This window comes from Sciurus carolinensis, chromosome 3, assembly GCF_902686445.1.
Source record: "Sciurus carolinensis chromosome 3, mSciCar1.2, whole genome shotgun sequence".
NCBI classification, from domain to species: domain Eukaryota; kingdom Metazoa; phylum Chordata; class Mammalia; order Rodentia; family Sciuridae; genus Sciurus; species Sciurus carolinensis.
The window spans coordinates 154762342-154789670 of NC_062215.1; the positions used below are offsets into that span (position 1 = coordinate 154762342).

General features: G+C 39.4%; 1 pseudogene; it reads right to left on the reverse strand.

Moving 5' to 3' along the window:
• Positions 1-24827: 24827 nt before the first annotated feature.
• Positions 24828-25593, reverse strand: LOC124979524 (Golgi apparatus membrane protein TVP23 homolog B-like; annotated as a pseudogene).
• Between the last annotated feature and the right edge of the window lie 1736 nt (positions 25594-27329).

Here is a 27329-nt window from a genome sequence, read left to right on the forward strand (position 1 = left end):
AGAATATGTGTATCCTATACATTTCACAGCATTCATTATTAAACCAGCCTTGTAACATAATGAGCAAATTCAATCCACCTTGTTTTTTTAAATGACATTTAAAAAATAACAGCCTTATTGAGATATAATTCACATACCAATTTATGTATTTAAAGTGTACAATTCAATTGTTTAGCATATCACAGGGTTATACATAAACCAAAAAGAAATTTTTTGCCCCTTTTCAATCACTCCCTGTCTTCCCCCAATCCCCATCTATACAGCTCTAGGTATTAATCTATTTTCTGTCTCTCTGAATTTGCCTATTCTGGGCATTTTATGTAACTGGAATCATATGACAATACGCTCTTTTTTAAAGTAGCTTTTTAGTTGTCAATGAACCTCTTTTTTAAAATTTATTTATTTACATGTGGTGCTGAGAACTGAACCCAGTGCCTCATGCATGCTAGATAAGTGTTCTACCACTGAGCCACAACTCCAGCCCTGACAATATGTTCTTGTGTCTGGTATCTTTCACTTAGCATAGTGTTTCCAAGGTTCATGCACCAAAATTTCACCCCTTTTTGTGGCTGAATAATAGCCCATATGTGAATGTGTGGGATCACATCTTGTTTGTCCATTCATCAGTTCATGAACATTTCAGTTGTTTATACTTTGGGGTTATTACTAATAATACTGATTTTTATTGCCAGATAACTTCATTATATGGATATATTAATTGTTTTTAGAGATCATTATTTAATCATGAATGAGATGAAAATATTAGTACATTTGACCATTTTTCTTTTGATTTGTTTCTGCTTTTTGAGTTGTACAATTTAGCATATACTAATGACTTTATTGCTTTATTTGCCAAGCATAATGCAATTTTTTCCAGTTTTACATGTTCCAATTATTTTTGTCCTCTTTAAAGGCTTTGGGATTATGTACCTTGCTTAGAAACTCCTTTTAAACTCTGAGATTATACATAAATTCACCAGAGTTTTAAACTATTTATATTCTCTATCTATATATTATAATTCAATATTTGAAGCTTCTGGAAAGTTTTGAGATACCAGGAATCTGTTTTCTTTGATCTTTTCCTAGAGAGTTCACTCGTCACTACTTATTGACTTCCCTTCTCACGAAGCCTCACATCATAAATTTGACTCATCTGCCTTTACTGACATTAAATTTGTACATGTATTTGGGTCTATTTCTGGTAATTCTATTTTTTTTTCTATTTAACTAACTCATTCTTCTTTAGAATAAAATATTTGACCATTGCAAATTAATTGCCACTCACTACTCATTTTTCAGAATTTTTCTAATTCGCCATGTGTATTTCCTGATGAATTTTAGTATTTTTTTTTTGAGGTTCACTTTGGTGTTTTAATTGACTCTGCACTGAACTTACAGATCAATTAAGAAAATTAATGTCTTTATAATTATAAATAGTCTTCTCTCAGTGCTGTAGGCCAAGAGGGGAAATTTGATGTTAAAAAAAGAAAAGAAAGAAAAAAGAGGAGGAGGAGGAAAAAGAGGACAAGGGAGATTTTTAAAAACAGAACAATTTCTTTCATAATTTACATTTAAAAATATAATATAGCCAGATGCAGTGGCACACACCTGTAATTTCAGCAACTTTGGGGTCAAGATTGGAGGATTACAAGTTCAAGGTCAACCTGGGTAATTTAGTGAGACCCTGTCTCAAAATTAAAAAAAAAAAAAAAAAGACCGAGGTGTAGGTCAGTAGTAAAACACCCCTTGGGTCTATTTCTAGCACCAAAAAATAAAATTAAATTAAATCTATCTATCTATATAGCACAAAACACTTTAAAAACATCACTTTAATCTCTAAAACATCCCAGAGTCATGCCTTGACTGAAAGTTCAAGGCACAATCTTGGCCAAGTTTTCTCTTTTGTATAATTATTCTTAAGTGATTTCTTTTCTTGTGTACTTATGAAGAATTGAGTGTAAATCTTTCCTTCCTTCAGGTTTTTGGCAGCTTACTCTACCAGACTAAGATCAAGTCATGGGTGGGTGTGACAGAAAACGCAGATATAGATATAGATAGATGGATGAATAGACAGACAGATAGATAGATAGATGAGTGATAGATAGGTAGAGATATCTATACAAGCAATCCAATTGATGGTGGCTTTAATTTGATATAAGCTACTGTATAGAAATTTGGACTCTTAGCCTGACTTTAACTCTTATCCTGCTGTCAAAACTATTTCCAGTTTATCCAAAATGATAGGTAATAAACAGTAAAATAGATTAGCACTCATTCTTAGCTTTTCAGACCTTATAAATTTGAAGTTTCCCTTACAGCATCATAAAATTAAAGGTTATTTTCCTGCAATTTTTCTCCTTCTAAATATTTGGGTAACACACGAGGGTGACTAAATGGATAGTTTGAATCCACCATGAAGACAGCCAGTCTGTAAAGAAAAGCTAGAGAACAGGGACTCCAAATGCACTTGGAGTACCTGGAAATTACACCTGGCAGCCAGCAACCTTTTGTGCTTCTTTGTTGTACTGTATTTTCTGGCAGCGGGCTTTCAAGGGTACCTTTATTTCGCTGATTACTAAATGAGTGTTGGATTTAATGAGAGAGATCTGTCCTTTTATTTGTGCCTTTTTTCCCTTCTTCTTCTTACTTAAAAAAAAAAGAAAAAGGATCAGCATCACAAAAGCTTTGTACATTCCTAGTTTGCTTTTGATGATGTGACCATTTGCTCCCATCTGTCTCCATGGTAATAAGCTTCCTCTACCCCCACTTTTAGAAGCCTGGGATACTCCGGAGGTTTCAGGAGTAGAGTTGCATGCTAAAATAATGCAGAGAAACAAATTGGTCTCTGTAAATAGGCCCTATCTTCAAAGACTTTGCATTTTCTTCAAAATGTGATCCATTTTTCTTAGCATGAAAACAGGTGCGTTGCAGATAAGATATTTGAAAGTAAAAATTTGCATCTCAGAAAATGCATCTCAGCAAATGCCCATATTCCAAAATAAGACTTGGACAGGGTTTTAAAATTGGAAGAGGTCTTAGGTTTCATCTGGTCCACGATGTTTATTGGGTACATGAGGAAACGGGCTCAAAATAGTTTATTGTCTTGTATCTAATCATAACTTGGAGTAGGACTTAGGCCTTCCAGCAAGATGTTCTTACCCTGTTATTAATATTTCAACAATAGTTATTGTTATGTTAATGATACTAGCTAATACTCATAGTTAGAGATAATTTATGTACGATATGCTATAAAACCTAAGTAATTAGTATGCCTATGCAAGGCAACTTATCACTATAACTTTAAAGTTCTTTTAGAAGTTGATCTGTCAACTTTCTAATTGTGTTCTCTTAAAGAAAATACTCATAGAAGTCAGTAGTAATCCTAAAAAGGTGATTTCTATATAGAAATATACTCACACAAACATATGTGCGTATCTGAAGTATATGAGTAAAAATATTAACAGAGATAGTCTCTGAGTAGTGGTTATAGTTAATTTAAATGTTCTTTTAAAGATAATTTTCTGTATTTTTAATTTGTTCATATAAAATCTCCATTATTTCTCTTATAAGAAAAAAATCTTTTGTTTCCTGGGGGGAATAAATTGCACATACGATGCTTAAAACTAAATCATTCACACTTGGTCTAAGCACACTGTTTGTTTTCCACAAAATGCAAAATAATACATGATTCGCAATGGCTGTAGACATTCCTCCTTACTCTGTCTCCCCTGGTGTCAGGGCCTGGAAGGGCTGTGCTCCCTCATCATTAACAAAATATCACAGGTTCTTACTCAGCCAGGAAGAATTGATAGCAGGTCCCAAGGACTTTATAAAGTACATCCACTTCACAATTTTTTAAAAACCTGTATTTTGTTCATTGTCTTGTTTAAGAATTACCTTTAAGTAAATGATAATATTAATTGCTACTCTTGAATGTTTTTGACCTGAACGTCATAAAGCACTGCATAGGACTTACCCATTATAGTCTTATTCAGGTACATGTTTGGTTTGAAAGTCTTCACAGCTCCACAGACAAAACCCAAATCATCAATTGCATCTAAGAAACCATGGGACACCCTCTGGGAATAAAGTGGTGTCAAAGAACCACAGTAGCAGGGCCACAATGAGAAGTGGTGAACATTCGTGGCACATGTATTATTGATGGATTCCAGTTCAGAGATCACACCAGGGCTTGGTTATGTCTTGAGGCATCAGCATACCAGGTAACCAAAGCACTGTGATCTGACCACTGGCCTGAACAGAGTTGGCTGCAAATTATAAATTCATCTCAGCTCCTAACCATGTGAAACATGGCAGACAACATAGTTTGATCTCTATTAGCTTTTTTCCTTGTTTGATTACAGTTGAAATTAACCAGATGCTGACAGCTTTTATTTATTTATTTATTTGTTTGTTTGTTTGTTTGTTTAGTAGTGCTGGGGATTGAACCTGGACCTTGCACATGCTAGGCAAGTACTCTAGCACTGAGCCACATTCCCAACCTTCTAACAGCTTTTAACTTCAACAATAATATTGATTTAATCATTTTTATGGAAGGATAATGTTTAAGACATTGAGAAAAGATCAAATAATTGTTAACCATAACTTCTTTATACACCTGGCCTAATCATCTTACTGGGAACAACTCTAACTGGAGATGAGAGAAGAACAGAAATGTAAAACATAACTTACGTTGGGACATTAGAAAGCAGTGGAAAGTAACCAAGTATCTTGAATTGGGTGTCCAAAAGAGCTCTCTAGATTTTTGCTCCAAACCTGCTCCTTCTCCACTCATCAGCCCTTCTTGATATGTGTGACTGGCGCTCACTCCTCAGAGTCACTCTTGGTTCTTCTCTTCCCTTCATTCCCAGATTCAGCCCATTAGTAAGTGCTACTAACTGACCTTCAAAACATTCCCACATTTCTCCCTTTCTCTGCTGCTTTTCCTCTCCACGGCAGAACCTTGGCCCAAGCTCTGGTCATCCTTGCATGATCAGCAGAATGATTCCCACTTTTACCCTCAATACCATCTGTTTTCTCCATGGTAGCCAGGTGCAAGACTTAAATCAGTTCACACTTGTCATCCCCCTGCTGAAAAGCATCCAATTTCACAGAACAAAATCCCCAAATCCTTTTCATCTAGAGTGTCTACCTGATCTAGGCTCAGCTGATCTTAAGCCTTTATTCTGCCATCTTTCCCTGACTTTCTCCTCTAGCTGTGCGGGCACCCATGATGTCTCTTGCTCTGCAGATACTCTCTCTGCTTGGAGGGTCCTTCTCCAAGGACCTCCTGTGGTTTAATCAATGCAATTCAAGTCTACCTAAATGGCTCTCCCAGAAAGACTTCCTCATGGCTGCTAACTCCTCTTCTCCCTGCCCTCCATTTCTCTTCCTTCCTGCCCTTTTAAAAAATTAATTATATTAATTTGCACTCTGTTGTTTAACTTGTTCGTGTTGTTTAACTTATTCTTGGTCTAGAATGCCACTTCACAAGAAGGGATGTGGTCTTTCTTGTGACAGTCTCTGAGTTCAACTCCAAGAGCAGCGCTTCACATATAGAATGCGTTCAGCTATTCGTAGAATGAATGAAAGGTCTCATCGTAATCCTTTCTTCTTCCACGATGGAGAATATTTTGAGATGAGGATCCATGTGAGAGGTGATCAGGATGCCTGAAGACTAATAGATCAGCATGCCAGAGGAAATACGCAAGTGCAAACAAATTACTTTTCCACCATGGGCTGCGTTGACTATTTGCAAATACTGAACACAGATGTTTGGACTGTAGATTTCAGTGGCTCAGAGAGACACTAACCTAAAAGATATTGTATTGAAAGCTATGAAGCCTCACTACAATCATTTATGTAAGGACTTCTCACCTGCTTCAGGTGGCTATCTTCTTGAGGACAAAGATAGACTCACTCATCTTGTATTCTATGATAGTGATATGCAAATAGTAGGTGAAACAAAAAGCTTGTTGAATTGAATGAAATTGGTCCTTTCCACATCTGGAATGAGTTTTAGAGTCTGTTGTGCATGTGTGTGTACATTTAAAATATCTAGTTTGAAGTCATCAGACTTAGGGGACATGTCAGTTTTCCCTAAGTCAATTTATTGCTTACCCAAGAGCAAGTCCAGTATAAAATCCACGACAAAGTTAAAAAAAGGGGAACAGTGAGCAAGCTGGGGATGTAACTCAGTGGTAGAATGCACACTTTGCAAGTGTAAGGCCTTTACATTCAATACTTTCCCACCATGGGCTGCATTGACTATTTGCAAATATTGAACACAGATGTTTGGACAGTAGATTTCAGTGGCTCAGAGAGACACTAACCTAAAAGATATTGTATTGAAAGCTATGAAGCCTCACTACAATCATTTATGTAAGGACTTCTCACCTGCTTCAGGTGGCTATCTTCTTGATAGCCACACACACACACACACACAAATGAGTTAATTAGAAGCAAATATTTTTAATATAAAGGGATAATATTCTTAATATGGAAAGAATTCTTAAAAATGGAGGGGCAATAGACCTAAAACCTGATAGAAAAATGGGAAAACTACACTGGTAGAAAATTTTCATAGGAAAAGGGGGGAAGTTTCAATTTGTTTGTCACATAAGAAACAGAACATCTGTATCAATCTCATTAGCTTTTTTGAAGTGTGTGTATTGGGGTGGGTACTAGGGATTGAACCCAGGGGAACTTTTCCACTGAGCTATATCCCAATTCTTTTTTTTTTTTTCTTTTTGAGACAGGTTCTCACTAAGTTGCTGAGGTTGGTCTCGGACTTGTGATCCTTCTGCCTCAGCCTGCCAATCCTCTGGGATTACAGGTGTGTGCCACCACACCCAGCTTCCATTAACAGAAGAAAATACCCGACTAGGAGAATTTAATCAAGAGTCAAGTTTAAGGGAAATGACTGAGAATGAAACAGTAGCCTGGAGTTAGCAAGGACTAGGAAGCTAATACCAGGCTAGGCCTGAACAAACTCAGAGAGTAAATGGTGTCGCTAAAAGGAAAAAATAATAGGATGAAGCCAAACCACAAGGACTCTGCTGGGAGAGAGCTGGGGGACCAAACACGGTGACCTCACTCACCCCTACCTGCTTCCAGTGAACTTCAGTCAGTATCATCCAGTGGCTGAACCCAACCAGAAGTCAGAAAGTAGGAATCTGCTATCCTGGGGCCCGGAGCAGTGAAGCAGGGCAAGCGTCCCTGGAGAGACGAGAGGGAAATTAGCAGCAGGTCGGTTATTTCAAACCCGGGGTGCACTGTGAGCTGAACTGGGTGTCAAATGATCCTGAGAACTTGAGACCACGCCCTGTGTGAGAAAAGGTCTGTGCAGCCGCGGAATCACATCTGAGCCTTTGTATCACAGAGCTTTGCTGTATTTCATAATAAGGGTATTAAAAGCGAAGCAGACGAATGACGACCACATTCTTTGACACCATTCCCACTGAGAAATGGAGCCTGTGTCTTCTCCCCTTAAGTCTGACGGTTTTGACCAGTAAAATATTGTGAGCGTGAGCCTGGGGTTGTGGCTCAAGGGTAGAGGGCTTGTCTAGCATATGTGAGGCCTTTGGTTCCATCCTGGACACCACATTAAAAAAAAAAAAAAAAAAAGAATATTGTGAATATGTTGCCAGCCCTGTTTCCAGACTTGGCCTTTGAAGACCTGTAGCTTCCTTCTGCTACTGCTGGGACATTGACTGAGCAGACGGCCCTCAAAGGAGGAAGCTAAGCCGCTTTGTGAAGAAACTGCATGGAAATGGGGTGGGGGGAGCAGTGCCGCAGCCCCTAGTTGTTCTAGCCCCCAGACATTCTGGAACAGAAATTAGCTGTCCCTTGTTGTGTCCTGTGGGGTATAATAATAATAAGTGGTTATTTCAAGCACCTAAGTTATTACTCAGCAATAGATCATGTGAACTGATTTTGGTACTTGGATGTGGAGTGTTCCCGTAACAAATAACTACAGGCTGTCAGGGAGAAGCCAAAGAAGCCACGAGAAGACCTTTGGTGAGGGAATGAAGGAATGATGGAAGTATTCTGAGATTGGGAAATGGAGGCCCCTTTTCATGCAAATATGGCCTGCCACCCAGTGGAAAGGAGAAAAGGTACCTAAGGACTTGTCAGGTTGTTGGAGAGGTGTCCTAACAGGATATAGAAAGTGCCAACTGGCCTTTTCTAGTTGTCTACGATAAAACATGAGATGCTCTAAAGGATAAATTGTCCAAGTTTTTAGCAGATTGGAAGGAAATACAAGGACACCAGGATTTGCTGGATTCTAAAGCAAAACTACAGCTTACTTCAGTCTCTACCATCAAAAGATTCACACCAAGAAGTGGCTTTGGAGCTGACCACTGCTCATGGCTGTAATCCTAGTACCTCAGGAGGCTGAGGCAGGAGGATGGCAAGTTTGAGGTCAGACTCAGCAACTTGGTGAGACCTTGTCTCAAAATAAAAAATAAAAAGGGCTGGGAATGTGGGTCAGTGGTTAAGCTCTTCAGGGTTCAATCCCCAGTACAAAGAAAAAAGAGGAGGAGGAGGAAGAGAAGGGAAGAAAGAGGAAGAGGAAGGAGAAGGAGAAGAAGAGGAAGAAGGGGCAGCTTTGGAGCTCAGATCAAGAGGTTATGTTAGAAAATTTAAGTGCAGGCCTTAGAATCTTAAGGATATGCCTCATAGACCATCTCAGTAAACAACAGAACTTTTAAGAAACTTAAGGCAGTTGTCCCACATCAACCTTGGGGGAAGCCCTGGAGGTTCTATTGTGTAAAGGGGGCATGTCCACATCTACTGCACAGAACCACCATGACTATTGGACACAATGGCATGGGTTCATTCTAATGTATGTGGAGCTCCTACCACCATGCCAGGTACTGTACCCAGTGTTTGCAAATTCCTGATAGATATTAATCTAGGATTCTGGAATAAGAAATTAGAATTCTCAGGGAGTTCTCAAAATCTTAAGCTATTCTCATACCTTTTTTGTATGTTTTAAAATAACAATGACTGAATAGTAAACAGTGAGTCATTTTTCTGTGATGGGGTTATACTAAAAGTTTCTGAGGTTTTCTGCAAAACAAAACACATGAACAAGAAAAACTCAAGAACTTAAACATTGATACTAAATGCTAGAGTTATGTGGTTTATTATTATCATAGACATATATATTTGGACAAGATTGTACTACAGATTGATGATCTCTACCTGATATTGGCATTTGATAATATAAAGTATTAAAAGGGAACATTAATTCACAATAAATGCCAAGTAAAATGACTTAAGCAATTGAAAGATAATAGCACAAACATTTAAAATTTAAAGATTTTCTTTTCTTAAAATGACATTTGAAGAGACATCTGCATTACCATGTTCATTGTAGCACTATTCACAATAGCCAAGAAGTGGAAGCAACCTAAGTGCCCATGAACTGAGGAATGGATAAAGAAAATTTGGCACAGGTACCCTGGAATATTTGGCCATAAAAAAGAAAGAAATCCTGTCTTTTGTGACAACATGGATAGAACTGGATATCATTCTGTTAAGTGAAATAAACCAGTCACAGAAAGACAAGTCCTGCCTGATCTTTCTTGGAGGGATGTAAGAAAGTTGATCTCGTAGAAGTTGACAGCTGAGTGGTGGATAGCAGAGGCTGGGAGAGTGAGAAGTAGGAGGAATAGGTACTGGTTCATCAATGGGTACTAAGTCACAGTTAGGGGAAAGCAATTCTGGTGTACCACTGTACAGTCAGTGACTTTGATGACAGTAATTTACTGTATGTATCCAAAGGTTAGAAGAGAGAATTCTGAGAGTTTTTATCTTAAAGAAATAATAAGTGTTTGAGGAAGTGTATATATTTGATCTAATTTAAACATTATACAATGTATTCACTATATCATTCATCATTCATTGTATCCACATATAGTCATTGTGACATTCATCATGAATGTTATCTCATTAATGGGTACAATTAGATATTTTATGTAATATTAAAAATAAAATAAAACTTTTGAAAAATGAGATTTCTGAGGTCTCTAAGACAAGGTTGACCTGTCAAGGGATAGTATTTCTAGTCTTCATTTAATTAAAAAAAAATAAAAACCTTCCCCCCCAAAAAGAAATAAAAAACCAGAAAGAATGAACCGTTCTGATTGTCTTGATCTTTGTTTTATAATATGTCACATATTGATGTTGAATGTTTCTTTACTTTTGTGCTGATGTTAAATTATTAAGAGTATATCTAGAAGCATCTTCAAATTGAGGTAGATGTTACTTATCATAAACTCATTCTTTTGTAATAATAAAAAATTGTCTTCTCTGATTCTGACTTTTCCCTTAAAGTCAATAACTGCCTTTGCTAATTCAGATTTTAGATCCATTTTTGACTTCATGATGGAGTAGTCCCCTGGTGACATTCACTCCTCTTTTTATTTTTATTTTTCCAGTGCTGGGGATTGAACCAGGACCTTGTACATGGTAAGCACACATTCTACCACTGAGCTATCTTCCAGCCAGTGTATTTTTTCTGATAAAGCATATTTTCCTTCACAAAGGTCTTCCATTAATTATTTTGCCAATTGAACTATTCCATGTTTGTTTGCCAAGGCAAAAATGTTTTCTACCTCATAAACTACTAACATTGCTTAAATGTTTAATGAGATATTACATTTTTATGCATTAAGTAATTTGATTGTAATTTCTTTTAAAAGCATACCGCTCAAGGTAGAATTCTGGTTTTGATGACAAGATTTGCATCATGATTAATTAATGCTTCGATTACTAACCAAAGAGGTTTTAAGCAATTTAACATCTCTCTCGGTTTCATAATATTTCCCTTCCATCAGAGCTAGCTTCAGTGGTTATAAAATAATTTTATCTCAGCTACGTGGGATGCCGAGGCAAGATGACTGCAAGTTCCAGGCCAGCCTTAGTGAGATTCTCTCTCAGAGTAAGAAAATTTTTAGAAGGTCAGAGATGTAGCTTAGTAGTGGAGGGCCCTTGGGTTCAATCCCCAGCATTGAAAAAAAATTTTTTTTCATTATGATTTAAGTCCTTAAAATTTTTTAATCATTTTCTTGTGTGTGTTTTACTGTTTTTCAGTTGAAATGACAAGCATTTTCCTTTTTTTGTTTTTGTTGCAAAAGAGAATTTCTCATTGGACTAAATTTAAACACACATCATTTTTCTTATTCTAAAAATTGCTATGAAGACATCTTCTTATAGAACATACATATTGGTTCCAGGTGCATCACCTGAATTAGAGTGATTGCTTTCATCCATCTCATATTCAGACTCTGCACTACATTTGCTTCTCTGCTAGTTGTTTTTGATGTTTCATCTTCAAGTTTTTGAGCACAACACTTTTGCTACACTAGGGTAGCATAGCGTACCTACCTTCTGTTTGTCTATAGCATATAAAATTGTGCTGGTTTATTAGCTGCCTGAATAAGAAAAGGTTACTGTCATATACCAGATCCACAGTGGAATATTTTCTGTAAGGAATTTGGGGTGCACCAGATGTAAGGGGCCTGTGTGCATGGAGGACGGGGGTAACTAATAAATAAGAAAATGTCGGAGTGTCTCTGTGCCTGCAGTCAGTTAAGAATGTGTGAAAGTCAAGAAAAAGGCTTTTCTTTAGATAGATTCCTTTAATCATGCCTTATTATATACCTTTTATTTTTATTTTTTTCTTTCTAAGGTTATTCCTCACTTGGTAAGGAATCTGTATTAAGTTTTTTGGCAGGACTAACCAGCAGCATCTACATTTCTAACTTTGCCCTTGATTTCTGAGGTTCTGGTGAGTAAATTCTGCTTCTCCAAAACTATGAAGGAAAGATGAGGCCAAGCAAACTTTCAGCCTCAGTCCTGGACCTGGTTAGGAATTGCGACTAATGCCTGTCTGTGATCGCCCTCTAGTGGCCCAAATTAGCCTAACGTTTAAAAGCTACTTAACAGTCTTCCTTTCTAATATCTTCTTGGGTCAGAGACTATTCAATTCACCCTTTAGACTCAGGTTTATCCTATTCTTCCGGCCCCCGCCACCATTCCTTGTCATTTGATTTGTGTGACTATTTGGTTGACATCCGTCTCCTCCCCTTTCTCACATTCCCCCTCCCTCCCTCCTCACCACCTCTTGTTTATTGATTTGCGTGCCTATTTGATTGACATCTGTCTCCTCCCTTTCGCAAGCTGTACTCTGCGGCAGGGACTGTTTTCTAGTTCGCCTGACACCATTCTTCACTACATATGTATTGAAGGGCTGGACGTCAAGAGGCTCTCTCACGTCTTCGCTACAGCCGACTGGAATGAGTAATAGGAAATGTGAGTTCCAAACATCTGTGCTGGAAATTTTCTTAAAGCAATTTATGCTACTACATTTTTTTTAAAATCATTTTTTATTCAAGTGTAACATACCTATAGAAAGATGCACAAATTTTAGTGTATATACAGTTGAATGAACTTTCAAAAATGATCACCTACATGCAACCAGTATACAGATCAAGAAATAGAATGTCCCAGAAACCCAGAATCATATCTTTGTCATTTCTGGTCCCTGTCCTACCCAAGGGTAACCACTATTGTGGCTTGAACAGCTTACATTCATTTTGCCTACTTTTATATTTTATAAAAATAGAATCATGCAATATGTACCTTTTGTGTCTGGGGTTTTTTCTTTTCTTTTCTTTTCTTTTTCCCCAATATTATATTTGTGAGTTTCATCCATATTGTTTTCTATGTTGCTTTTTAAAAATTGATTCCGAAGGTGTTAAAACTGGAAAAAGCCATTTAAATTGTTCTAAGTGGTAATTAACAATGTCTCAAGCTGAGCGTAATCTTGCTTGGTCAGTCAGAGAAGCAAGCTCTAAAGATGAGCTGAGGCTCATAGCTGCCAGCTCCTCTCTTCAATTCATTTTATTCCAACTTGCTTGTCTGTTTCTCTCCTAGTCCACAGTGCTTGGCGTTCTGTTCTGATGTCCACTCCTGGCTCTTGGTTCCATGAACTTTGGCTTCTATTTATCTTCCTATCTTTTGACTTTCTCCTTCCACTGTGCGTGTGTGTGTGTGTGTGTGTGTGTGTGTGTGTGTGTGTGTTCTGTTTCCTCCTTGAAGGCGGATAGGTGGATTGGGGGTGGGGGAAGTGTGAAGCTAAGTGAGTTGAGGTCTGAAGGAAGAAGGTGAAAAATGATATAAATAGTAAAAGGAACTGTGTCTGGAAAACTCTTACACAACCCATTTATTTCTCCTTAACAAATCTGAAATGTGTGAAAACACATCTCCATGTATTAGTGTTGATAAAGATGTGCAGAAATAGTGAACAACGATGCTCCTTGGAAAAGCCTCGAGGTTCTACAATAATAGGACAGAAAGTGTAGCCCAAGATGATGTTCGCTCGACTTTACCACTGCGCTCTAATATGGTACAGATGCTTCCTTTCCTTTGGGGAGGTAATTGTGTTGAGGAATAGAGCACTGAACTTATGATTAGAGGGACCAGGGTTTGTTAGGTGTGGTGGACCATGCTTTTAATCCCAGCAACTCAGGAGGCTGAGGCAAGATTATAAGTTCAAGACTAGCCTCAGCTACTTAGTAAGACCCTGTCTCAAAATAAAAATCAAAAGGGCTGGGAATGTGACTCAGTGGCAAAGCACCTCTGAGTTCAATCCCCAGTACAAAAAGAAAAATGAAAGAAGAAAGAAGAACTAGAGCTACGAGAGCTGAGTTTTTACTTAGTCATTTGCAGTTTCTTCACCTTTTGGCAAGTTTTCCACCCTCTGAGTTTCATCTGTTAAAATGAGGATGCTGGTATTTATCCTACAGAGTCATGTAGAGGAGGAACAAAACAATTTCCCTTAACTCTTACTGAGTTCTTAACTCAGGAAATGAGTGCTTTACTGGGAAGTACTATAACAAAAGATAAATTAATAAGAAAAAATACGGATTTATCTAATACAAATTTTATATGATAGAGAAAACTTTATAAGAAAATAAAGACCCAACCAAGCACAATGATGCATACCTGTAATCCCAGGTACTCGGGAGGCTGAGGCAGAAGGATCACACGTTTGAAGTCAGCCTCAACAACTTAGTGAGACCATGTCTCAAAATAAAAAAATAAAAAGGACTGGGGATGTAGCTCAGGTAGAGTGGCCCTGGGTTCAATCCCTAGTATCACTAAATAAAAAAATAAGTTAACTGAAAAAAATAAAGATCCAAACAAATAGTTAAACCCGAATACTTTTTATGGTAGGTTTGCTGAAGGATGAATAGTCACCAAAAGGGTGTGATCTAATGGTAGCAAACGAGGGAAACTTAGCAGGCCTGTTTGTTCAGATTCTTCTCCGTGACCTTTCATCTTTGGAGATAAGAGGTTTCTTTCCTCTGGATACAGGGAGTAGGTCTCATGTGACCTACTTTAAGGGAAGGTCAGAAAATCCTTGCTAGGTTTTCTGCCCTGCTACAGGAAACAGGGCAGATGGAAGGCCATGGTGACCTTCTTGCTTCTGCCATTGCCTCAGAACATTCCTTTGGCTTAAAATATTCAATATGCCAAGGCGCCATGTTTCAGGGTAGCATGTCCTAAACCCCATCATTTGGAAAGGGGAGGAAGGAGGGGGCTGTGGCGATGATCCCTGTGAGTAAGGATGAGCTCCAAATCCTGCTCTGAGCACTGCTTCTTGCCTGGGCTATTGTAATGACTTCATGATGGCTATCGTCTCTGTTCACCCCTTTAATGAATTAAAGTTCTGAGAAGAGTCTAGACTAACACTCACACATGGGCTTGAGCCCAGGGGCTCTGCCTTGTCACTGCACTTTGTACTTATTTCTTCTGAAACACTTGTTATATTGCTCTACACTGATCATGCATGTGCCCCTTTCTCCCAGTTTCTGCTGCCACCTTGACACATGCTATCGTTTATATCTGGAATGTCTGTCTCCCAAAGACCCGTGTGTCAAAAACTCGGTCCTCAGCTTGACACTATTTGAAGATGGTGGAAACTTAAAGCGGTGGGGTCTGGGGTCATTGGGGTGTGGCCTTGAAGAGGATAGTAGGACCTTGGTGCATTCCTCTTCTTTTTCCCATTTCCTGGTCATGCTACACCACCTACCCCTGCCAGAGGGCTGAATGCAATCATTATACCCAATTGTGGACTGGAATTTCAAAAATATGAGCCAAGATAAACCCTTTTTCTTATTGATTATCTTTATATGTTATAGTAATAAAAAGCTAACACAGGTAGGCATTAGCCAGTGCATTGAGGACCCCAATAGAACAGTATGATGTAGGAGGTTTAAATTCACCCTCTGGATGGGACATCCATCTTTCTCCACCCACATACCTTGTACTCTTGGTTCTCAGGCCTTTGGGTTTGAACTAGAATTTATAACATCAGCTCTCCTGGTTGTCAAGCCTTCAGACCAAGTCCCACGGGATCACACCACCAACTAACTTTGCTGGCTTTCCTGCTTGCAAGAAAGATTCTTTTTTAAGTTTTAATCTCACAGAAGGTTGTGGAATATCTTAGCCTCCATAATCATGTGAACCAGTTTCCATAATACATCTTACATATGCATATCCCATTGGTTTGGTTTCTCTGGAGAATCCTAACACATGGGGGGAGTTGGCCATTGAAAGGAATGGGATTACTTGTGGATCATTCCAATACTTGTCTATAAGAGTACAGCAAGTTCATTGGCCCTATTTTCTAGATGGTTCAAGGTAGAAAAATCTTGTGACGTTACACAGTAACTTCACTCCAGAATCTTCTCACCTTTACCAAGATGAAGCTCTTACCTAGTCCTAAACCTTTTTAGTAACTTTTTCAAAAGGCATTCTAAATTTAAAAAAAAAAAAAAAAAAAAGGCATTCTAAGTTCTAAGGAATTTATTCAGTTCAAGCATACCCAGAAACGATGCCCAGGCTGGCTCTGAACTCCTGAGCTCAAGCAATTCTCCTGCCTCAGCCTCCCACATAGCTGGCACCACAGGCATGTGGCATCGCACCAAGCTTGAGGTAGTTTTCAGTTACTTAAAATTGAGAGTCCTTCCCAATTCATTATAATATGCTCTCATTTGGGGCTCTCTGTATGCTGATCCCACGTTGGCTAATCTTACCTTTCCTTTTTTGCTAGAAGACAGAAATGTGAGCCAAGTATAGGTCAACAGCTGCTGCTAATCTTCTGTTAAATGCTTTCTGAGCAAAGTTGGATCTCAAGTGTTTGGGGATTAAGTATAAAGCATCAAACTCTTATCTTCAGCTAGGGAGTTATTTGCTCTTTCAGGCGTCTGCTTTAAGCAGTCAATTTGATCTTTAATTATAAGTTCAGGTTAGGCTATTGAAAATGTCTACAAAAACCCATTACTGAAAAAGGTAGACTTTTCTTGTCTGTCTTATTACCATGGGTGTGAAAACTGGAGACATAGGGTTTTTTTGTCTTTAAGGTTATAATGGTTATTTGTGATGCTTTAAATATAAATAAAAATTCAGTTCTAATTATGAAATGGAGAATAACACATTGACCAGACAATAATATAAGACACAATGTGCAAGATAATGTGATAGATACAACAAAAGTTTATCAATATTGAGCACTTACTATATGCCAAGTCCTGTGCTAAATGTTTAAATGCATTTTTAAATTATCTATCACAGAAACCATGCTATCTTGTATAATGAGGCTCAGAGAGACTGTCTAAATTGCCCATGACCTCTTGGTTGGTTAGTGGAAAAATCAGAATTCAAATGCAGGTCGAATTGACTCCAGGGATTAATTGCCAAATTTACTGTCTGGATTTTAAGTCCTTCTTTTATTCCTAATTTTGCAGAAATTTAACTGAAGATGTTTTGCTTGCTCTTTGTGATGAGTTCAAAACATTTAAGTGACATTAGGAACCGGAGTCAGGGTGGGTAGGTAGCATCTGAATGCACAATTTGGATTTTCTCTAAATAGTGAGAAGCTCTGGCCAGCTTGGGTCCAACATGGGATCAGGAGTGAAGTCCAGCTGCCTCTTCTGACGTGGCAAGTCCACTTGGAGTTGGCCCAGTTCTCTGCAAACACTCTTGCAGCTCCCTGATGTTCAGCTTTGCCAGTTCTTAGTCTTTAAGGAAACACGGGGTTAATGAAAGCTTTCCAGGGCGCTCTGTTATCTGAAAGTCCTTCATAGCCTGCTGTGACCCCGTGCCTCCACCCTCCCCCTCTGCCGGTGCTCCCGCCAACTGGGCTCCACGCTGCCTCCCCTGTACGCACTATGCTCTGCCTTGCGTGGATCCGATGCCAATGATCTCCTTCTTCTTTCCCATTTGCTAAATTCCTAGGCATAATTTAAAATCCTCAACTGCCAGCCCCTCAGGAGATAGAAGATCCTGCTGTGGAATTCTACCTGGGGGGAGATAGGCACTTGCTCTTCAGGGCCCTACAGCCCTTCACGTCCTATTTACCTCGCCCAGATAATTGCAGGCCAGGCTCCTCTGCCAGACTCTGAGCTCCCCCAGGAAAGGCCCATCTTACTCCTCTTTACATTCCCAAACCCAATGTCACCATTGGCACAGGGCAAGTGCTCAACCAGTGCTATTTTCTTCCCCTTCTGCTTAATGGCAGTGACTTTGACGTATCCTCTCTGAGATTTCTCTGCTGAACTCAGCAGTATTCAGACCTGATTGTTGTGACCTGCATTGTGTCTCTAGGCCTGAGTCTCATGCCATATTGAGCCTGGCTGTCCCGATACCCTTCTTAGTCCCTACTGACTTGAGTCAACCCAGCTATCAGCAATACCTGTTACCTGCAGGTTCTGACCTGATTATCAAGTCAAAAACAGAGTCTACTTGTCAAGATAAAAGGAACCTTGACTACCAGGTGTGGGACTTTCGCTGCCCATATGTGTTATACTCAGTGTTCTCAAAGCAATAGAGATAAACAATACCCCAGATTCTTTTCTTCATATCAGGCTACTTCTACCCACTAGCCGACCTGCCCCTCTAATGGGAATAGTGTTTTGTTTCACTGACTTTAGTTTCTTGCCTGATTTTCTTCCTTTGATAGAAGCCTAACTAAAGCAGCAGCCCATTCAATGTTGGTTTCTGGCACCTGCCCAAGTTCCTAATGTCCATCTTCACTGCTCCTACTATCCTTTTTATATACTGTGTTAAGAACAGCTACTTAAATTCTGCTGCCATGTTGTGTTAGTCAATTTTCCATAGCTATAACAAAATACCTGAGATAATCAACTTATAAAGAGGAAAGGTTTATTTTGGTTCTCAGTTTTGGAGATTTCAGTCCAAGGTTGGGCAGACCCATTGCTTTTGTGCCTGTTGTGAGGCAGCATATCATGTTGGGAAGCACATGATGGAGGAAGATACTGACCTTTACCAACAACATGGCAGCCAGGAAACAAAAAAGTAAGACAGGAAGGGGTCAGAATCCCAATATCTGCGTCAAAAGCAGGCCCCCAATGACTGACTTCCTCCGACTAGGAACAACCTCTTAAAGGTTTCATACCTGCCAACAGCACCACGATCTGAAAACCAAGTCTCTAATGCAAGGGCCTTTGGGGACATACATCCAGACCACAGGACAGGTCTCGTCTGATCTTCTTCAATGCTGGTGAGAACTTAGACTCACGAACGTTTGTGTTTCTCTCTGGATCTTGGCAATTTACATTGTAAACCCTCCCTTGGGGAGAGAGAAGCTTTCTCTGCTCCTTAGTAACTCCCTTCAGCTCCACCTGTTGCTGCCAGGCCCCCCAGCCTGTCTTCCAGAGTTGCAACAGCTCTTTCCCTGGTCTCTTCTCAGTCTCTGCTTCCAGGTTTAAGCTTTCCCCTCTGTCCTGTGCCCTCTAAAGTTAGATTTTGGACTTCTCATTCCTTCAGGTTATTAACTAAATAAACACACTCTCTTATTAAAGAAAAAAACCAGCTATCATGTTTTCAATTCAAGATACTTAAGCATATACTGCTTAAGTATGGGACTTTAGTTCTAGGCCAATGAAATTATTATTATTATTATTATTATTATTATTATTATTATTATTATTAATGCTCAGCGAGAAAGATCACCTCTATGTCTAAATCTGTGTCCTGATGGGAGTGTCCATGGCTAACTTTCACAGACACAAGTTCCTTCTTCTTCTAGAAAAGCCGTGTGACCCAGCTCCTCCTTGATCGGGTGCTTGCTTTCCAAACTTACCAGGGCACAGACGGGTTTTCTCGATTCTCTAGCAGAAGCAGAGGAAAGCGTCCTCAAGGGTTCCCAGCAGAGCGCAACTTACGGGGCCATCAGGCACACCTTCCTGCTTTCATTCCCTGCCCTTGTTTGGCTTGCACAAGTCATCTCTTTGAAGAGATGCTACCAAGGTCTGTTGTCTCTCTAGTGCTCTAGGTGGTTTATGGCATCCATTCCTCCTCAGTCCACTAGATGGCGAACTTTTCCTGCGCTCCCTCAGGCCCCTTCATTCCTTTGGATGAGAAAATTACTACAAGATGCCATGTCCAGGGAATAACATACACGTCTCTCTGTGACCATCCCCTGCTCCATCTTCCTCTCTCCAATGGTCTCCTTATCTGCACAGAGGCAGAACACTTATTGTGGGGATTCTGGAGTCAGAGGAATCCTGCTTCAAATCCTGGTTCTGCCCCTTCAGTTTGTATAGACGATATTAATCCTTTTATTTCTGAATTTGTACCCATGTTAGGTGCAGAGGCTACTATTACCTAACTCGTGGGGTTGTTGCAAAAGAATCGAATAATCAGAAGAGCAGAATGTGACTGGCACAATGCCTGGCACACCAAAAACAGCCTATAAATTTTGTCGATTATTATTATGAACCGTGTGGCAGGAAGACATGTGGCAAACGTGAAGGGACAGCCTCCCAGAGCTGCTGTCCTTCCCACAACTGCTCCATCATGGCTCACAATGTGTGGTTAGACCACACTGTGCCAACCAGCCAGAAATAGATACATGGAAATAGATGCTTGAAGAATTCCAGTGTGTCCCGTGGAGTAAAACCTCAGGGGACGATCATCTGGACACTGTTAGGCTTCGTCTCTAAAGTGATCACGATGTGTTTTGCACCTCATGGGGAATTTTTTGTTCGTTAATAGATGTATTACTATCCGTAGCTCCAGTGAGGAAGGGGGCAGGGAAAAGGCCCCTTCGCTCTAGCTCACCATATTTTAATGCTCCCTGTAGGGCAGCAGTTACAATCCATCCTCACCAACCCTGGACAAGCTGTGTTACAGCAGTGTACGCTGTTTCAGCTTTCATCATTAGGAGCACCATCTAGGGGGCTCTTGTGTCCCCCTTGTCCCCCTTCACCTTTTTCCCCTCCCTCCCTCCCTCACTCCCTCTCTTCCTTCTTTCCTTCCTTCCTTCCTTCCTTCCTTCCTTCCCTCCTTCCTTCCTTCCCTCCTTCCTTCCTTCCTTCTTTCCTGTTTTCTAAGCATTTTCTTACTTTCTAGCACCATAAGGTGCCCCAGACCCATCTTGTATCTCTGCTCCAGTCCTGGGATGAACCACTTCTAGGAACCCTGTTTTCCTATTATCCAAGAAGAAAATTGGAGACCAAGATCTAGGTGCTAGATGTGTTCTTATTGCCTTGACTATCAGTGTGTCTAGACCTTCTCAGCAGACAGAGCTACAAAATATGTGTAAGTCTAACACACATAAACACATATTAATATCTATCTATCTGTCAATCAAATCATGAGTTTGCATTGAAACTTAGACTCCAGCCCAACATCCCAATGTTCATTTTAGCCTTCCCCTTTTCCTTATTTGTATCTTCCTGCTCATTATCTCTAATACCTTTATTTATTTGTTAAATGCTGGTATACGTGTGTAGCAATTCAAGACTGGTAGCACACACCCATGTGAGAAATATTTTTATTAACTGGAAAGTTGCCTTCATGTACAGTTCTTTTGTCTTTAGCTTTACACACTGCAGTCAAGGTATTATTTGCTGTAACTCCTTAATTCTTTCCTTCTCTACCTCCTTTAGTGTTATGTGACTCATTTGCAGTTCACAAAGTTCATTGGTCAGTATGTGTTCCAATCTGGGTTTCCTTACAGCCTGGTTGGCTGCAACTGCTGGTTTGTTTTTGAGTCTGAGAAACGTTACAATGGACCTAACAGAGTTACACAAAAAGACATACTCAGAGAAGTGTCACTCCTGGATGGGCGTGGTGGTGCACACCTGTAACCCCAGTGGCTTGGGAGGCTGAGGCAGGAGGATTGAGAGTTCAAAGCCAGCTTCAGCAAAAGCGAGGTGCTAAGAAACTCAGGGAGACCATCTCTAAATAAAATACAAAATAGGGCTGGGGATGTGGCTCAGTGGTTGAGTGCCCCTGAGTTCAGTCCCTGGTACCAAGAAAAAAAAGTGTCCTTCCCTCTTATCCCTGCTACGCTCCTCTCACTTCTTCCTTGTTTTCACCTCTCCCATATGTCCTCCTCTCAATAATATGAATAAGATTCCCAAAGTTCTCACGGTCACTGCAAGTGTCAGTACCTGCTCTGACAATGTAGTGATTATTGATTTCCAAAAGTCAAGGACCAGGAACACCCCTGGAGGACAAAGCTGAGTTTATTGGCCCTGTTTGCAACAAAGGAGGCTGCACTCTGGGGGGCAGCCTGAGGTGGCGCAGTAAGAAAGATGTGAAGAGGGGATGTTGCAGGATTTGGTTCTGTGTTAGATGGTTCTGGGGAGGGTCAGAAAGCAGGCCCAATAGTATGATTGAGTCTGTAAAGTTTTGATTTAGGAGGTGGAAGCAATGGAGTGAGATTAAGCTGTGATTGGGAAAAAACAGTATTGATTCATTCATTAGCTGGGAGGGGAGATGTTTGATCATTTTTATGATTTGAATAGTGTTCTTGCTTTCGGTGCTCAAGCATGGTTATGGAGTGAGTTTGTTTCTGTCTGGCTCCATCATTCACAGAGGGAGCTCATCTGATGTTGGTGTTCTGTGAAATTGTTGGTGCTCCACAGGAAAACACAACAGCCCGGTTTTGATGCTGGCTCCCATCTTCAAGCTGCTCTTTTCTTTCTGGTTTCCAAAGCTCATGTCCCTCAGGGATCACCTGCTAGAGCAAGGGGACTGGGGACATACTCCCTCCAACCAGCAAGTAGTTATCAAGGACTCTGTCCTTCCTCTCCAGAGCCACCTCCTGGCCGAATTGGTTGTAAAAAATATTGAAATGTTTCTATGCTGGTTTGCAAACTGTCTTTGTTTCAGACCTTCAGGACCACCCAAGAGGGCCCCTTGGGATCCCGATAGAGCCTCAGGACTCCAAAGCTGGCGTGCATTCTAGTCGGGCTGTGCCTTTACTTTCCTGGTCCTTAAATGCCAACCCTGGGCATCTCTCCGGCTTAACTTGTTTCTACAGAAGTCTGTTCAACTCTCATGGCACAGTTTTCTTTTTCGTGGCTGGAGGAGGTGAGTCCTGGGGTGTGCCTTTGGGTCTCGGACTTTGTTCCTGGTGAGCGAGCTCCCTCTCTGCCTCCTGCTTGCCTTTCCATGATGTTGTGCCTCACCTCAGGCCCAGAGCAATGAGCTGGCAATCTATGGACTGCAACCTCTGAAACGGTGAGCCCCAGATAAACTTTTTCTCCTCTATTTTGTTCTTGTCAGAACTTTTGGTTACAATAACAACAACAACAACAACAACAAAAACAACAACAACAACAACAAAAATCTGACTAAAATATGGATATTGAACCCAGGGATGCTCTACCACCCAACTATATCTCCATCCCTTTGTAAAACTTTATTTTATTAACAGTCTTGTTAACTTGATGAGGCTGGCCTTAAACTTGTGATCCTCCTGCCTCAGCCTCCTGAATCACTGGAATTATAGATATGTGCCACCACACCTGGATTATAATTATTTACTCCTGAGGGAACTATCCAGGGTCCTCTAATCTAAAGGAACTACATAAATACCTTCTGGGGTTGTTGCTTCCATTGACCTGATCATCTTTCACTAGGCCCCACTTAAAGGTTTCACCACCTCTCAACACTGCCACAGGGGATCCAAGATTTCACACATTCAAACCATAAAAGTAGATATAGATTAACAACAGAATGTTTGTTTTTCCAACTACTTCATACACACATACATAGAGATTAAAATGGGATTATACTTTACATGTTCTTTTGACTGATGTTATTTAATTTAAGACATCATGAAAAGATTCCCATATCAATGAATATAGACTTACATCAGCCACAGTCATTTGGGGCAAATATATGAAACAATGACTACTGTAGGAATTAAAAATGTGATAGTTTTCCTTAAATTATTAAGACTCAAGAATTTTTATTAATCTGCTGGTATTATCAATAATATTAACATCATATTTAGTATGTGTTAATTAATGCCCCAGAGAAATCAGGCAGAATGGAAACTTTTATTTATATTCGGGGGTCCTGCCTAAACTTAAATGAGTTGAAATTTAGGTGCTCACTGATATGTGAGCAGATACTACTGTGAAGGGGAGTTCTTTGTGCAACAACAAAAAATCTTCCTATTTAAAAGGGTATTTTTTTCTATCATACCAACAGAGACATTTATTTACAAAACAGCTTTAAAAATATTTTAGCAATGTACAAATATATTTACTATATAATCTGCTGATTAAAAAACTCCAACAAAGTTTATAGTACCTATAGCAGAGTTTACAGATGCCTGCGACAGTTTGTAGATTGGTTTAGTTTGCAGTTATATATATTGCCTTGTTTTAAGAAATATCATTATACAAATGGACTATTTACAATATAATCATTATAACAAGAAAAAAATAGATTCATAAAAGAAAATGTCTTTTAGGCATTTATTAGACCAAGCATTTAAAGGAGTATTCTTATTATGACATAAGAATAATACTCCTTTAGTAATAAAAGGTAAGATTTTATTAGCCCAAAGACCATTAAAGAGTTTCCAGGAAGTTCCAAAGTAAAATCTGACTATCCTTTCCATGAAATAAACAGAATGGCAGCAATCCCTAGGTATTCCCTAAACGTAAACTATAATGATTCTACTTATAGTAATTGGGCCTGAAGTAAATGATTTGCAGTGGTATAAAAATAAAAATAAAATTTTAGAAAATAGTCAATACCACTGGCCTGAATTTGTTTTTTACTTGTGCGTGTCTAAGGTAAGCAATTTCAACATGAAGTGTACAATAAAAATTAAATATTTTTTCTAACTTTTCTAATTCATATACAGCCAAATGTTCACATACCATGGAATAAAAACTTATTTCTGAAAATAACCTACAAAATAGTATGTAAACACATAGACTTTGAGATAGACTAAGAGCATCCTACGTTCTGTGGATCAAAATGCAAACATCTCTGTAACATATGTAAGTTAACACTTAGATTCCTTACTATATACATATATATGTATACCATATATATTTTATGTATACCATAAAATAAATTCTGCCAATGTTTCTAGTGACATCATTCTTCCTAGCATCAACTACTAGAGAAAGAAAAGAAAAACTTAGTATGAAAACTATGTTTTTTTTTGTTTTTGTTTTTGTTTTTTTTTTCAAATGAAGCTTTTAAGAGCAAAATAAAACCAAAACAAACACAACACTGCTCTTTGTGACTCAACTGAGCTCTAAACAGTCAAAAGTCTCTTTGGCTATTCCCCAAAGTCATAGTCTAAAGTCTCTTTGGCTATTCTAGTCAAAAGTCTCTTTGGCTCTTCCCCAATGTCACAGAATACATAAGCTTTCTCTCTATTAAATGGACTCTACTGTCATGTAAAACTAAATAGAACCAATAAAATTTAAAAAAGAAGTCTGATCATCTCCAGTGTTTGGTCTTCAAAACTGCTTTCCAAGATATGAGAAAGCCGTGCTGGCTAAATTCTTCCTGCTGCCCCTTTGCACCTGATGTAACCATATAGGTTGGCGCCTTGAGCAACACACCCATGACAACCGGAGCAAACCACTTCACCCCGAGGGGGAAGAGGCACTGAAGGCAAATATCACCTCCAGAACTGGACGGGCAATCAGTCCTACACAAAAGATTCTTGATCCAGCCTCTGGACCAGTTTCATTCTCCTGAGGGGCTGCCTTCCTGGACTCAAATACCCTTTCCACTCTCATCAAAATGATTTTACCATTGAAGGCCAACCAGTAGTCTACCTGTGACATTCTCCATACATGCTCCATATATTCCTAATACTTCCATAATAGCCAGTTGAAGACTGGTACACATCAGGCCTTCACTACCTAAAAGTCACATGACAACAACAGGATAATGGTCACCATACAGGCAATAAATCTGCTGCTGAACAATTCACAGAGAAGATAGACTATAATTGTACTGACTGGGAAGAATGAATCAAAAAATTATGCCACTGGATATCTGACTTGGGATTTCTTGGTCTATCAGTTATCTCTTCTTCTGCATCAAACAATGAAACATCTTCAGTATCATCACGATTGTCCTGTGGCTAAATGGCATTTTTAAAAATTTCAGTAAATTACCTAGTCTATTTAAGAAACAAAGTAATTCTACAAAGAGTGTAGCAGCTCTCTAGGTACTTGACAAATTAGGTCCACATAAATTAACCTTCCCATTCATTGTTCATTTGTACCAAATTGAACCCAACTGGTTCCTACTTTCCAATGGTTATTATACTTAAAAAGAAATTATTTCTAGACCGCTTTGGTAATTATAACCATTGTCTTTATAAACCTCTTGTTTTAGTCAGCTTTTGTGTTTCTGGTACAAAGTACTTGACAACAACAACTTAGAGGAAGAAAGTTTATTTTGGCTCATGATTTCAGAGCTTCAGTCCATGATCAGCCAATTCCTTAGCTTGGTGCCCAAGGTGAGGCAGAACATCATGGTGGAAGGACATGGCAGAGGAAGGCAGTTCAGGACATGGCAACCCGTAAGCAGAGAGAGACTCACTCACCAGGGACAAAATATAAACCCCAAAGGCACAACCCCCCAGTTACCTACTTCATCCAACCACACTCTACTTGCCTATAGTTACCACCCAGTTAATTCATGGATTATGAAAGTTGTAAGTTTCATAATCTAATCATGTTACCTCTGAAAATTCTTGTATTATCTCACACCAGAGCTTTTAGGGAACACCTTGTGTCTAAGCCATAACACCTCTTATAGAAGAAAACAGTGGATCTATATAGTAAAATATTTATGGAGGGAGAACAAATGTCTATATTTACAGATGGACAATACCTTACAGAAGAAATGCTTTTTGTGGGGGCACCCAAAGAACTTGGAAGCACAGTTATTCTTGTCTGCCTATTCAGGAGTCTTCATGTCACACTTATCTTTTAATTTCTAGTCAGTCCAACCTCTCTTCCCTCTGAGAATAGCTACTCCACAAATATTGCTAACAATCTCCAGGGCTCCATTTCTCGAACACAATGGCAGGCATGTGACCAAGGCTGGCCAATTGGAGTACGTCATCCTGAAGAAAGTACCCACTGTTCAGGGTATTATCTTACTTTAGTAAGACCAATGGGAGTCCTGAGAGACCTGATTCAGACATTCAGGGCGAGGGACAGGGATTTCAAACTCTGGCAACCAGTTGATCCTGGACTACCTGATGGAGAAACTTGTTTCAGGATGAAGCCCAATGACAGGAAAGCATGTCACTCTAAGAACCTTTGAATCCATCCCTGCATGACGACATCTGTGACCTCCTAATTCCGTGAGTCAGATCATCCTGTTTCAATTTAAAGTCTTTTGAGTTCAGGATCTTCCTTGCAACCAGGGCAGTCAAATACTTCTCTCTGAAATCACATAAACAAACTCCCATGAATAACAAAAGACTGCCAGTTAAGCTCAATTCCCACCCACTCACAAATCCTATTATTTGTGAATGCCTGAGAACCTCATTGAACAGGATATTCACCAGTGTGCAAGGAAGTTCATTACTTTGCTGCATTCTTCTAGCTACTTAAAATATCTTTTTTAAAATATCAAAACCATAAATTAATACCCATTAGTATTAACTCTGTACTGGGCTCACATTGAAAATCAGCCAAGGCTCCATTTTCACATTAGCTTTTTTTTTTTTTTTTTAAATTTTTAGTTGTAGATGAACACAATACCTTTATTTTATTTATTCATTTTTATGTGGTGCTGAGAATTGAACCCAGTGCCTCACACATGCTAGGAAAGTGCTCTACCACCGAGCCATAACCCCAGCCCACATGTTAGCTTTTAAATATGTGAAGACACTAACTTTTTCTTCCCCAGTCCAACCATTCTCAGTTTCTCTAACTACTCAAAGGAGACAGTTTTTAGACCCTTCACAATCCTGATGTCCTCTTTAGAAA